The sequence below is a fragment of the Lactuca sativa genome, chromosome 4 (genome assembly GCF_002870075.4).
Source record: "Lactuca sativa cultivar Salinas chromosome 4, Lsat_Salinas_v11, whole genome shotgun sequence".
Taxonomy (NCBI): Eukaryota; Viridiplantae; Streptophyta; class Magnoliopsida; order Asterales; family Asteraceae; genus Lactuca; species Lactuca sativa.
In genome coordinates this window covers 58,209,073-58,220,600 of record NC_056626.2, presented here as the reverse complement: position 1 = coordinate 58,220,600, position 11,528 = coordinate 58,209,073, and positions in this window count along the sequence as shown.

The following is an 11,528-nucleotide window of genomic DNA, read 5'->3' as shown; positions in this document are numbered from 1 at the left end:
AAATATACATGTTTTATACATAATTTTAAAAGAAAAACTGTATAGCATGCTCTTTCAATTCTCCATCCAAATAGCAAGTAACACATAAACACATAACAAGAAATTTCAAGGAGAGTCATATAAGTCTATGTGTTAGAAGGTAATAATAATACCCTCACACAACCCGTATTCTTAAATACATTCAACGATTACTTGTATAATATCGCGTATTGAAAGGGACTATACACTCACTTAATCAGAAGATGATCGGGCAACACTACGACTTGCAGAAGTAGTATTCTTCGGTAGATCTGGAAGATTTTCACAAAAACGGGGCTCCTCGCGGGCAGGGCTTCGGCTCGGAAATCTCACTTCTCGGGATCCTCGGGGCTTCGGATCTTGCTTCGGGGCTCGGGAATAATATCGTGGCTTTGGGGTATAAATGGCACGCAAATCAAGGCAAAACTTAGAGAGAAAGGAAGAAGATTGTAAAAGAAAGAAGCTGCCCTCGCATGCCCCTTTTATAGGGCTGAACCCTCGCATTACGCTGGGCGTAATGCCAAAAGCATCACTGCATGCGTCATTGGAGTACTCGAGTACGAGGCTTTGTCACGCTTTGCTGTACGCTGGGCGTAACCCGGATAAGTCTGGTGACTCCCCTTCGGATAATATCGGATTTATTAATTAAATTTATATTTTAATTATTTAATAAACTTCAAAAATTCATATCTACTTCATACGAACTCCGTTTTCGACGTTCTTTATATCCACGCGTAGGTCAGACCATACTCTACAACTTTCATTTAGACTCCGTCGGCTAATTTTGACTTTTATTTTTATTAGTTATTTTAGAAGGTCGGGACAGAAAAACTTCGTTATAAATTCATAACTTCTTCGTCCGACGTCCGTTCTCGCCTAACTTTTCATCGTTTCGCTACTAACAATGAGATCTTCGATTCTCGTTTAGATTGTTTCGGCTAAAACTTGCTCAATCTCAAATCGAGTATTCGGGGTGCATACTGCCAAGTCGAAACTTCAGAAAATCATAACTTCCTCATACGAAGTCAGATTTGGGCGTTCTATATATATACGGAAACCTCGTTTCGGCCACTACAACTTTATGCAAAGATATCGAGTTTATTTTACATTTAAATTTTGACGCTCATTTTATTCTTAATTCATTAAATTATAATAATTAAGAAAATGCACACATAATTCACATAATTCACAAATAATACATTCTTATTATTTCAAATTGGGTTACAAAGATTAATCTAGACTATTACATTGCTAAAAATGGCAAGCCCAGAAACACGGGCATTACAATTCTCCCCATCTTAGGATGATTCCGTCCCCGGAATCACACATCAGCAAACAAATGCGGATAGCGACTCATCATGTCACTCTCCGTCTCCCAGGTGAGATTTGGCCCATTCGTGTGTTTCCATCGGACAAGCACTAACTCAACCATCTTACGTCGCAACTTTTTAGTCTTTCGGTCAAAAATTGCCTCTGGTTCTTCAATCAGCCTTTTGTTCTTATCGATTCTCAACTCCGAAAGTGGAATCATGTCGGGAACTTCTCCCGTGAACTTCCTCAAGTAACACACATGAAAAGTGTTATGAATTCCATTCAGTTCTTCGAGTAGTTCGAGCTTGTAAACTTGGTTCCCAATTCTCTGAAGAACTTTAAACGGTCCAATAAATCTTGGACTTAACTTTCCCCTTTTACCAAATCTTATAAGTCCCTTCCACGGCGATACTTTAAGCAAAACCGAATCTCCAACATCAAAAATCATCGGTCTTCGCTTTTTGTCAGCATAGCTCTTTTGACGGTCCTGAGCGGCTAACATTCTTTCCCTAATTACTTTCAACTTTTCAGTAGTTTGATGGACTGTCTCTGGTACCCAATTCCTCTTGTAGACTTTTCCAAAATCGCGAGGTGAAATGGCTATCACGATCCGACACAATCGTTAATGGAACACCGTGAAGCCTCACAATTTCCTTCACGTAAGAATTCGCAAGCTTTTCCATAGACCATTTCTCGTTGGCTGCTATGAAATGCGCACTCTTAGTGAATCGATCAACGACCACCCAAATCATGTCGTGACCATTCTTTGTTCTGGGCAGTTTAGTGACAAAATCCATAGTAATGTCTTCCCACTTACCCATAGGTACAGGTAAAGGTTCTAAACTCCCGTACGGTTTCTGATGTTGTGTCTTGACTCTCGCACAAGTCACACACTCCGCCACATACTTCGCAATGTCGAGCTTCATCGTCGGCCACCAGTAATAGGATTTCAGGTCCTGATACATTTTTGTGCTACCGGGATGAATGGAGTACATGGTTTTGTGAGCTTCTTCCATTAGAAGATCTCTTATTCCTCCTGACTTAGGTATCCAAATCCGATCTTGGAACACCTTCAGTCCATGACTGTTTATACCGAACACCAACGTTTTGCCCAAACGTTCCTCCTTTCAGTCATTCTTCTCAGAAGCTTCCTCTTGAGCTTTCTTTATACTTTCCACAATGGTCGAGACAACTTCAATTCTCAACGCTCTTGGCCTTGTTCTTCCAAGATTGACCTTCCGACTGAGAGCATCAGCAACAACATTTGCTTTATCGGGGTGGTAAAGTATCTCACAGTCGTAGTCTTTAAGTAACTCTAGCCAGCGTCGTTACCTCATATTCAATTCTTTCTGATTAAAGAGACATTGGAGACTCTTATGATCAGTGAAAAGTTTGCACTTCGTGCCATAGGGGTAATGCCTCCATATTTTCATAGCGAAAACTACCGCTGCCAACTCCAAATCATGAGTCGGGTAGTTCTTTTCATGCTCTTTTAGCTGTCGAGATGCATACGCGATCACCCTATCTCTTTGGGTCAAAACGCAACCCAATCCAACACCAGACGCATCGCTATAAACAGCGAAGTCTTCAACTCCATCGGGTAGAGAAAGAATCGGTGCCTCGCATAGCTTCTTCTTTAGTTTCTCGAATGCTTCTTTATGCTTGTCACTCCAAGCATAAGTAGCTCCTTTGTGGGTCAAAGCTGTCAATGGACTAGCGATCGAAGAAAAGCCTTGGATAAACCTTCGGTAATATCCGGCTAATCCTAAAAATCTTCGGATCTCCGTGGGACTTTTTGGTTGTTCCCACTTCATTACAGCTTCAATCTTTGCTGGATCAACCATTATACCTTCTTGGTTGACCACGTGACCCAAGAATTGGACTTCTCGAATCCAAAAATCACATTTGGAGAACTTAGCATAAAACTTCTCCTTCTTCAAGACTTACAACACTTCTCGCAAGTGTCTGCCATGCTCCTCTTGGCTTTTCGAGTAAATCAGAATGTCATCTATGAACACTATCACAGATTTATCAAGGAACGGATTAAAAACCCTGTTCATTAAATCCATGAATGCTTTTGGAGCATTGATTAGTCCAAACGATATAACCAAAAATTCGTAGTGTCCATATCGTGTTCTGAATGCAGTCTTCTTTATATCCTGCTCTTTTACTTTTAGCTGATGATATCCTGACCTCAGGTCGATCTTTGAAAAATAACTTGAACCTTGTAGTTGATCGAACAGGTCATCAATCCTCAGCAACGGATATCTATTCTTTATTGTTGCCTTGTTCAGTTCTCTGTAATCGATGCACATCCTCATACTTCCATCTTTCTTCTTCACGAATAACACCGGAGCTCCCCAGGGCGATGAACTAGGTCTTATGAAACCTTTGTCCAATAACTCCTGAAGTTGCATCATCAGTTCCTTCATCTCCGTCGGTGCTAGTCGGTAAGGTGCTTTTGCAATCGGCGTTGTTCGGGCAACAAGTCGATACGAAATTCTACTTGCCGATCGGGCGGTAATCCATGAAGATCTTCCGGAAATACTTCCGGATAATCACATACGACAAGAATATTCTGCATCACCTTCTTTTCCTTCTTAGCATCGATCACGAATGCTAAATATGATGTATAACCCTTGGTCAAACATTTTCTGGCTTTCATTAGGGAAATGATCCCAGAACTTACTATGCGTTTGTCCCCATACACCATAAATATCTCTTTCCCTGGTGGGTTTACCTTGACTATCTTCTTTCTGCATAATATCTTGGCGTCATTGGCGCTAAGCCAATCCATTCCCAACACGATGTCGAAACCATTAAGTTCTATAGGCAATAATTCCTTGTGGAACTTATTCCCATTCAAGTCAATTAAGATGTTTTTCATACGATGGCTAACATGTACAAACTTGCCACTAGCAACTTCGACTAATAAGGCATTATCTAGTCTATCAACAAGCAAAACTAGTTTTCTACCAAATTCATGCGATATAAAGGATTAGTTGGCTCCAGAATGAAATAAAATTTTGGGCAGGCAATTTGTTTACGAGAAAGGTACCTGAAGCGACATCAACTTCATCTTTAGCAGCTTCCAGTGTCATCTGGAATGCTCTCGCCTTTGGCTTTGGCGGAATGTTGGGTTTTGCTGCCTCCTTCTTCTTCAGACAATCTCTTGAGATGTGCCCTTCCTCACCACAACCATAACAAACATTTTTGGTGAGGGTGCATTCGTTAGCATAATGCCCTGGCTTTTCACATTTGAAGCATTTGGCTTCCCCGCCGCACTTCCCATGATGTTTCTTCTTGCATTTGTCGCACCATTTCGCTTCGCCTCTTCCACCTCCTATCGAACTAGACTTCGATAATTTACCCTTTTTGCTAGACCCTGAAGATCCCTCGAACTTCCTCTTTTCACCAACCTCTGACCTTTCCAAAACTTTTTCCCTGATCTGGGTCTCAACATTTCTAGCAGCCCAGATGACGGCTTTCAATGTGGTTGCTTGCTTAACCATTGGACCATAGTCCGCTGGTAGTCCGTGGGCAAACTTGTTGACCTTAGAGAGTTCTGTTGGTACCAAATATGGGATAAACTTCATCTTTTCTATGAAACTAGCAGCGTATTCAGTAACGCTCAATTTCCCCTTCTTCAAATTCTGAAACTCATTACTGATTTCCAGAAGGTCCTGCTCGGAGCAGTATTGCAGTTTTAGTTGTTCCACAAAGTCTTCCCAAGACATTTTGCTTGCTTCTCCCTTGGGCATAGAGTTAGCTAACAGCTTCCAACAACTCAACACACCAGATTTTAGCAGAGGGATCGCAAGAGCGGTCTTCTGCCTGTTGCTGCATTCGCAACTTTCAAACATTGTCTCCATTTCGGAGATCCAGTCCATAACTTGCACCGGCGTCGGGCTTCCGGATAGACATGGTGGTTTGGATGCCATGAAATCCTTATACTTGCACCCACGCCCATCATTTTCTCCATACTGGTTGTTGCGTCTAACCACTGGTGGGTCGTCTTGACCAATGATCCCACTAAAGTTTTCTCCTTCAGACTGCCCTCCATTCTCCTCGGGCTCTTCCACTTGAATTGATGGTTCTTCACGATTCTGCCTAAGCAGACGTCTTGTTTCTTCCATCTGACGATCCAACATTGTTTGAATCATCATTTGTACACCAGCCATTGTTATTGGCTCAGGTGCTGCTGCTACGACAAGTATTTGCTCAATCACGGGTGGTTGATTCCTGTTTTCATCCGCGTTTCCAACTCCACTTCTTGTTCTCACCATTTTTGATCTATACACCAAATAAGGCGAAATTAGATCCTCATTCACGATAGATATTCAAATCATCCTTATCACTCCGGAACGTTTACATGTTAGTTCTAATATCGTAACCATACGCTTAGAATCCTAACACATAAGGTTTCCAGATCCGGTCGGCAACAGACCATAGATCCGAACAAATAATATCATATATGGCAACATATAACATTTAGCACATAAAAGCATTTTAGGCAACTTTCCTAAAATAAACTAGTGCTCGTGTCTGAAATATAACAAACACACATCTAACAACCTTCACTTAGCATTCTAAGTTTAAGTCTAGAAACCCTACAAATTCCTAGTTCGCTTAAACTAATGCTCTAATACCAACTGTGACATCCCCAAAATCTCGGCCAGAAAAGACCGGTTTCATTTATGTTTTTTAAACATTTTCAGAGTAAATCCTTTTGATTTTAAAAGAGATGCATAATTTGTTCCCAAAAACAAAACATGATAAAATTGATTTTTATCAAAACATTTCATAAAGAAATATAATTTCATTTCATAATCAAAAATCGGGATGTCATGTTCCGATACAGATCATAAAGCATAAACGATAACATTACAAGTCATTCAACAAATATATACATATACACACTTGTAAACAAAACAACTTGATGATTCATCCATCTTATGCCCTTGCGCCACTTCCTGTAATACAAATAAACTGAGTGGGTCATGCTTGGGGGCCTGGTGAGCATATAGGGTTTTCAACCCACAATAAATAATTATATTTAATTTCAACAATCAACAATAACCCGATTATCCATTCCCGTTATCCTCACTTTACGTCCCTAAAACAACATCTATTATAAGGAACTTAATTTAGGATTTTCATCGGGACGGACATTACTGCAGAGGGGCTTCCTCAAAAATAAGTGTCCTAAGGCAACCATGTGGGGGATAGAGTACACCGGTGAACACATCATTCACAACACCTACAGGTTATGAGCCTGCTAGCGTTCCACAGGACTGTCTAGAATAGTCTGTGGTCATCATCCATACTCTGCTGAATGACTAGAATAACACCAACAACGAGGCCTCTCATAAATTTATTTCATTGCGCACCAACTGTCTACCCATGTTCTACCCAACATATTAGTAGATAAAAATATACATGTTTTATACATAATTTTAAAAGAAAAACTGTATAGCATGCTCTTTCAATTCTCCATCCAAATAGCAAGTAACACATAAACACATAACAAGAAATTTCAAGGAGAGTCATATAAGTCTATGTGTTAGAAGGTAATAATAATACCCTCACACAACCCGTATTCTTAAATACATTCAACGATTACTTGTATAATATCGCGTATTGAAAGGGACTATACACTCACTTAATCAGAAGATGATCGGGCAACACTACGACTTGCAGAAGTAGTATTCTTCGGTAGATCTGGAAGATTTTCACAAAAACGGGGCTCCTCGCGGGCAGGGCTTCGGCTCGGAAATCTCACTTCTCGGGATCCTCGGGGCTTCGGATCTTGCTTCGGGGCTCGGGAATAATATCGTGGCTTTGGGGTATAAATGGCACGCAAATCAAGGCAAAACTTAGAGAGAAAGGAAGAAGATTGTAAAAGAAAGAAGCTGCCCTCGCATGCCCCTTTTATAGGGCTGAACCCTCGCATTACGTTGGGCGTACTGCTTCGGTACGCTGGGCGTAATGCCAAAAGCGTCACTGCATGCGTCATCGGAGTACTTGAGTGCGAGGCTTCGTCATGCTTCGTTGTACGCTAGGCGTACAGCATTACGCTGGGCGTAACCTGGATAAGTCCGGTGACTCCCCTTCGGATAATATCAGATTTATTAATTAAATTTATATTTTAATTATTTAATAAACTTCAAAAATTATATCTACTTCATACGAACTCCGTTTTCAACGTTCTTTATATCCACGCGTAGGTCAGAACATACTCTACAACTTTCATTTAGACTCCGTCGGCTAATTTTGACTTTTATTTTTATTACTTATTTTTAGAAGGCCGAGACAGAAAAACTTCGTTATAAGTTCATAACTTCTTCGTCCGACGTCCGTTCTCGCCTAACTTTTCATCGTTTCGCTAGTAACAACGAGATCTTTGATTCTCGTTTAGATTGTTTCGGCTAAAACTTGCTCGATCTCAAATCGAGTATTCGGGCTGCTTACTGCCAAGTCGAAACTTCAGAAAATCATAACTTCCTCATACGAAGTCAGATTTGGGCGTTCTATATATATACGGAAACCTCGTTTCGGCCACTACAACTTTATGCAAAGATATCGAGTTTATTTTACACTTAAATTTTGACGCTCATTCTTAATTCATTAAATTATAATAATTAAGAAAATACACACATAATTCACATAATTCACAAATAATACATTCTTATTATTTCAAATTGGGTTACAAAGGTTAACCTAGACTATTATATTACTAAAAATGGCAAGCTCAGAAACACGGGCGTTACAACCCCTCCCCTAGGAAGGTTCTGGACCCTTTTGTTCAACTATTGAACAATTGCACTTTCAGTCCCTGCATTTTTAATTAATTGCTTTAATCCCAAAATTAATTCCAGATTAATTTCTGATTAAATATTAATTAACAATATAATTACTAATTAATATATTATTTCCATAACATATTAAAAAATCATTTATTCCAATCTATTAATCAGTTAATAAATTCTTCCTCTTTCTCAATTAATCATCTTGTTTAGTTGTACGTGTGAAGGCAACCTAAAAGGACCATGCTGATGGGTTTTATACAAACAATCCTATGTGTGCATGCAACCCTAATTTGGATCTATGTTTTCACTATTAGATACACAACATTATGAACACATGGATAAAACCCTAATGTAGCATGCTATTTTCAAAAATCACATAGAAGGCTAGATCACATACCTCTTGTTGTTATATTGCAATAACAACTTAAATCTTCAAACCCTAAGTCTTGAAAGCTAGCACCACAAGTGTAGTGCCTCTAATGGCTCACAAACACCACAAGCAAATGGAGAGGCTATAGAGAGAGAAGGGAGGAGGTAGAAATCGTCCTTGGGAGCTCTTAGAAGCAAGTGTACGAATTCTTAAGGCCTAGGGGTCTTTATATAGGGTTGGGATTAGAGTTTCAGTGCTTATCTTTATCCAGTTACTTGCCCACCAAGCCACCACAAGATAAGCCTTGAAAAACCCTGATCTCTTGGACCTTGGACGATTTCAAGGATATCCTTATCCTTGAATTCGTCCATCCTTTAACAAGGATAACCATTGCCCTATTTTGCAACTATCACATAATTACATTTCATCTCCTCTAGTTTAATTAATTACACTTGATCACAAAATTAATTCCTAATTAATTATTGACCAATATTAATTAAACAAATATGATTTCTCCTTTAATATATTATTCTTATAACATATTAATAAATCATAATAACCTCTTTCTCTATTTATTTCTCCAGTAAAGTTGCTTTTGTGAAGGCAACCCAAAAGGACCATGCACAACTGGGTCAAGTATTTACCAAATATGGTTACGGGCTTAGACACTAATCCAACAGTCTCCCACTTGGATAATTCTAGTAACCACAAATGTAACGTACAACTCGATTAGCAATCGTAGCTCTCAAAGACGTTGTCGAACTCTGATCTCATCAGTATCCTGTCCTCTAGATAAGGGATCGTATAGTCCTCTGTTTAGATGTTGTGCGGACAATTTCATGGAACTAATTGTCCAGCAGTTGGTTTCTCGATCTCAGATTCATTTGACATAGAACTTAATTGAACACATCAATTCAGTCCTGACCGGGCCCGACACATAAGTCAAATAAAATCATTGAGTGGCCGTGATATCGCTTTTACCCTCTTAGGATAGAAGTAACAGATAAAATACGACTTATATGCATTTACTATTTAATAATCAACTATACACAACAATGCGTTTTATGACATCAATTTACTGATGCGGTTTCGCATTATCAATGCATAACTAATTAATAAACAATAAACCATATATCTTGGTTTTAAGACCATATGATATTATCGTCTTGCGATCACTTTTGTCACATTCCATAAAATGATTCCAGCAAGCGCGGGTTTATTCCAATGCTCAAAACTTGTTCATAAGCACTCATGAATGTTGCAGCAAACCTTTGCTATGTATAATACCTTTTAGACACTCTACATACCAATTCATGACAATCTTCATTCATACCTACTTCCAACATATGAACGATTGTGGACCATTCGAATAATTCGATTATTCTTAATAACTCAATTATTCAGGAAGTCAAAACATGCAAATTGAAACTATAGTTGAACAATTAACATAAGACAGTAACTTTACTTATAAATAATACTCCTTTATTTAATCATCAAAATGACAATTACATTTATATATTATATGTTTCTAAAACTATCTAATCTAAACTAATATCATCCTTCAGCCCAATGCACCTAGTGTGCTGCAAGTGCTTAACCCTACTTAGTCCCTTCGTAAGCGGATCTGCTGGGTTATCTTCTGATGATATCCTCTTAACTACGAGGTGTACTTCTTCTACTCGATGTTTAATAAAGTGATACTTTCTGTCGATATTTCGAGATCTACCATGATCCCTCGGTTCCTTGGTCAAGGCAACCGCTCCTTCATTATCACAGAAAATTTCCATAGGCTCCTTTATGGCAGGCACAACTCCAAGGTCACCAATGAAGTTCTTCAACCATATCGCCTCCTTTGACGCTTCTCTCACTGCAATGTACTCTGATTCGCATGTTGAATCAGCTAAAGTTTCCTGCTTGGAACTTTTCTAAGTCACTGCTCTTCCATTTAGGGTAAAGATCCAGCCCGACTGCGAACGATAGTTGTCTCTGCCGGTCTGGAAGCTGGCGTCACTATACCCTCGCACCTTCAAGTCATCACTCCCTCCGAGGACTAAAAAACCATTCCTTGGTCCTCTGAAGGTACTTAAGTATATTCGTGACCGCAATCCAATGAGCTTTTCTCGGGTTCCCTTGATATCTACTGACCATGCTCAAGGCAAAGGCCACATCAGGGCGAGTACAAGTCATAGCATACATGATCGAGCCAACTGCGGAAGCGTAAGGTACTCGGCCCATCTCTTCTATCTCGGCTTCGGTACTCAGACTTTGAGTCTTACTCAACTTGGCATTACTCTATATCGGTAGTTCTCCATTCTTCGAGTTTTCCATACTAAAATGTTTTAGTACTTTATCTAAGTAAGTATTCTGACTAAGTCCTATTAGTCTCTTACTTCGTTCTCTCACTATCCTTATTCCCAAAATATAGGAAGCCTCTCCGAGGTCCTCATAGTGAAGCACTTCCCGAGCCAGGACTTAACCTCCTGCAGAGTTGGGATGTCGTTTCCTATGAGCATTATGTCATCGACATACAAAATGAGGAAGCTAACTATACTCCCACTGGCCTTGACATATACACATGATTCATCTTCGCTTCGTACAAATCCAAACTCTTTGACTTTCTCATCAAAGCAAAGATTCCATCTGCGAGATGCTTGCTTAAGTCCATAAATGGACTTCTCAAGCTTGCACACTCTATTGGGATGCTTCGGATCGACAAAACCCTCTGGCTGAGCCATGTAAACATCCTCAGCCAACTTCCCATTAAGGAAAGTGGTCTTGACATCCATCTTCCATATCTCATAATCATGAAATGCAGCAATGGCTAGCATCATCCTAATAGATTTTATCTTAGCAACTGGTGAGAAGGTCTCATCATAGTCAACTCCGGGAGTTTGAGTAAAGCCCTTAGCCACCAGTCGTGCCTTATACGTGTGCACATTCCCATCCACATCGGTCTTCTTCTTGAAGATCCATTTGCACCCAACCGTCTTACGTCCGGGCACATTGTTAACCAAATTCCA